Genomic DNA, 4,167 nt, shown 5'->3' on the forward strand with positions numbered 1-4,167 from the left:
ATGACCTGAGGGATCTGGAATTTGACTATAATATTCTGGGAGTTTTCATGGATCTCTTTCAGAAGGTGATCTGTAGATTCTTTTAATTTTTATTTTGCCCTCTGGATCAAAGATATCAGTAAAGCTTTCTTTTACAATTTCTTGAAATAAGATGTCTAGGCTTTGTTTTTGATCATGGCTCTCAGGGAGTCCAAAATTTTTTAAATCATCTCTCCTAAATCTATTTTTCAGGTCAGTTGTTTTCATAAGGAAATATTTCATAATTTCTTCTATTTTTTTATCCTTTTGACTTTGTTATGTTTTTTCTTTATATCTTACTAAGTCATTAATCCCCATTTGCCCAATTCTGATTTTTAAGCAATTATTTTCTTCAGTGAGCTTTTGTACCTCTTTTTCCATTTGAACAATTCTACTTTTTAAAGAATTATTTATTTCCCACCTATTTGCAAGTGTTGGCTCAGGGACTCCCTTGTGAGTGGGCAAAGCCAGGGCTCAGGTGAGTGGTAAGATGGTGCTACAGGCTATGTGAATGCAGCTTTCCTGTCCTGGCTTCATGAAGTTAGTCTGTCTTTCAGTACCTAGAAGAATAATAATGGCCTCTGACGTAGTTCAAAGGTAGAACTTTGAACAGGAGTATACCATGCCTTGACCTCAGGCAGTAGAAGGAGTGCTGAATTTGATCTCCTGCTCTATGGCTTATCATTTAGCCCTGGTGCCCTGGGCCAGTGACTTGTCTTAGGGTCACCTATAAGTGGATTGCTTCCCACCTCTTAAATAGATAACCTGAAGTTAAGAACAGTTGTGTGCCCTTGGGAAGATGATAGTCAGTCACTTTGACACCTCTTGAAAGGAATATTCAGTGGGAGCTGACCCCTACTTCCAACTGACCTCATGGCAGAGGCAGAGAGATTAGTGATTGCTTCCATGCTGCTCCACAATATGACCTGCTCTCTGGAGTTCTCTGGAGGTTTTAATGACTCAGGGTCTGAGCAGGTTAAAATCACCTCTCTCCCTCCTCCTGGGGTAGGTGTGGACAGGATGAAGATGGACTACATTACTCCTTCCTGGTAATCTCTGAGGGAGAAGAGGATGTCACTTCAATTTCATGGAAGGAGAGATTCAGCTCTTGGAGAGTGATGACTCCCTAAATGAACAGTCTCTGGGAGACTTATGAAAAGATGTAGGTGGTGAAACTGAGAAGTTGGGGAGCTCTAGTTGTGCTTTGCTTGACTCTCTCCAAGATATAAATGTACTCTGTAGCCTGGGACCCAGGGCTAGACCAGCTAGAATCTATAAACTACCCCAGATAAATACCCCAGCTAGTCATGTACTCACTCCGACCAAATAGCCTCTAGCAGAAATTTTGCACCAGAAAAAAAATCTCTTGAAAATAACTATTATCCCACCATTACAATAGTTTGTGATGATGTCCTTGGTCCAAAGAAGACGGAATTTTCTTCCAAAGATGGATACAGTAATGTAGACTGTTTGGGAACTTTCTCCTTCCTGGAGGAAGATCATGGTCAAAATGATGTCAAACTTTGCACTAAAGAAAGCAATTCCACTTTTTATATCTGGGAAGGATCCTACACTCATAAAGCTGGCTTTCTGCAGGGGGCTCCTAGAGCAGTGTACCTAGTTGTGAGGAGTCTGGATCCATGGGTTCTCCAAACTTGGAACAGTCTCATAGACCAGATGTGGCACTGTCTTCATGCAATGGTGGATACAAATTAGGTGACATAGCTAAGTTTCCAGTTCAGTAGACCAAACCAGTCAGACTAGACAAGGATTCTGAGAAGCAAGGGTACAAGAGACGATTAGGCAAGTCATTTTACTTCTACAAGCCAAAGAAACGAGTAAGATTCAGACTTTTTTTTTTTTTGCAAACTAAGCTGGAACAGAAGAAGCAAATTTATCTTAAGAAGGTCATTGTTCACTTAAAAAACCTCTGGAATCTAACCAAGGTACTTTAGGCAAGTTATATGCCTCGATAGACCAAGTGCTAATGTAGAATATCAAATGCAGAGCCAGCAGTGGCAGTATCTATCAGACCTCACCATGAAAAACTACCGCCAATTCAGATAGAAGCCCCTACTGAAGTATAACCTGACTCAGTGGGGGACAGGAGACTGTGAAGCCATCATTGGTTCCAAGGCCTTGCCAATCAGTTCCAGCACATGTCAGTTGTCTCATCCCCCCGCATGAAAGAGCTCCCCTAAGGCACCCACTCCATCAGTACTCAGAGAAATTTTTGTTCCTTTCTGTTTACTTTGTAGATTTCTGAATAATTTTATTTTAATGAGACTTTTTTAAAAGGACTTTGTCACCTTTTGAAAGTGTCCATTCATAGACTTCATCAATTTTTATAAGGTCTTTCTTGTTTTCTTTAGCCATAGTAAGGTGGTATGTTATTATGTATTTTTAAAATTAATTTTGGATCAAAGGCAGATGTCTCACAAGAGCCTTATTTGGCTGAAACACTCAGCCTTAAGCAAAGTGACTTCCTACCCTATATAATAGAAATTCATTTCTGATGTCTAGAAAAGACCTTCTTAGATCTTTTTAAAGGAGGCAATACCGGTAAACAAGGAAGTGTAGGGGTGGCTAGATCTGGGTTCCGACCTCAGACACTTATCACCCACACACAAAAAAACTAGCTGTATAACCTTGGGCAAGTTACTTAACCCCAATTGCCCTCCAAAAGGCAAACAAACAAACAAAAAAACCAAGGAAGTGTATATTAGCTTTTAGTTACTCTGCAACTATCAGACTGGATTAGTTTTTTTTTTTTTAATTCAGAATACCTATCATTATTTTGTAAGTGAGTAAACCCAGGGTATTTGAATTGGGAAAAGGCAAAAGTTCTATGGAAAGGGTAAATAAAATAGATTTAATGATAGATAAATATTGATAAAATGCACGAGCTTCTTCCCCCTCTTTCTGTACTTCAAGATGCTATGGTCTCAAGGATTTTCATTCCTCATTAAACACTTTCATTTTTCTTGTCAGGATTTGCAGACTTCCTACACTTACATCCTGTGACTAACTTTGGAATAGGGCCTGATCATTATCTTTGGAGCCTGGTTGCATCCCCCTTCTTAAAGAATTTTTTCCTTTTTACCTTATATAGTAGCTAACACCCAAGGCTTCTGCCTGGAGCATTCCCACACCTTCCTTGCTGTATTGTGGAAAGATTGCCTTGAAACCTTGACTGTATAAAACAGAACAGAAATGCAGATTGAAGGAAAATCGTCAGCAGGATTTTATACTTCTCAACTTTAAATAAAAACTGTTGTGTTGTTTACCTTGATTCCCCATCAAATGTTAAAAGCAGACACTAATGTCTTTGTTACTAATTCAGAGATACTTTCAGGGCCTGGTGTGTCTGTCTGTCCTAAAGGAGAACCGGAGGTTCTCTACATCAGAATAGCCCTTCACTGGTGTACATAGACTCACTTGGTTTGAGCTTTCCCTTGTCTATCCACTTATTAAGCATCTACTGTGTAAGACATATAAAGACTAAACAGTTCCTTCTCTGTAAAAATAGATATAAAGGGGCTAGGTAGCACAGTGAATAGAGTCCTATCCTGGAGTCAGGAGAACCTGAGTTCAAATCCGGCTTCAGACACTTGACACAATTACTAGCTGTGTGACTTTGGGCAAGACACTTAACCCCAATTACCCTCCAAAAAGCAAAAAAAAGAAAAGAAATAAAATAAAATTAAAATAGACATAAAGAATTCTCTTCTTCAGTGAATTTTTGTGCCTCATATACCATTTGGCAAATTCTATTTTAAGTTATTTTCTTCATTTTTTTTGTTCCTCCTTTACTAAGTTGTTTATTCTCTTTTCATAATTTTCTTGCATATTCTCATTCCCCCCCCAATTTTCCTCTGCTTCCTCTACTTCTCTTTTTTCTTTCTTTAGATCTTCTAGGAATTCTTTCTAGGATAATGTCAATTTTGAAGTTTTCTTTGAGCCTTTGCTTATAGCTGTTTTCATACTGTTGTTTTTCCTTTGTGTCTTAATTTTCCCTCTCATAGTAGATTTTTATGGTTGTCATCATCATCTTCTTCTTCTCCTTCTCCTCCTTCTTCTTCTTCCTCTTCTTCCTCTTCTCCTTCTTCTCCTTCTTCTTCTTCTTCTTCTTCTTCTTCTTCTTCTTCT

The 4,167-nt window shown here is 38.7% G+C and overlaps 1 pseudogene; it reads left to right on the forward strand.

Moving 5' to 3' along the window:
• Positions 1–939: 939 nt before the first annotated feature.
• On the forward strand, positions 940–2,219 carry LOC138172333 (S100P-binding protein-like; annotated as a pseudogene).
• The last annotated feature ends 1,948 nt before the right edge of the window (positions 2,220–4,167 follow it).

The sequence above is a fragment of the Petaurus breviceps genome, unplaced genomic scaffold (assembly GCF_028583685.1).
Source record: "Petaurus breviceps papuanus isolate PSGF00001 unplaced genomic scaffold, PetGlider_PUasm1.0 128, whole genome shotgun sequence".
Taxonomy (NCBI): Eukaryota; Metazoa; Chordata; class Mammalia; order Diprotodontia; family Petauridae; genus Petaurus; species Petaurus breviceps.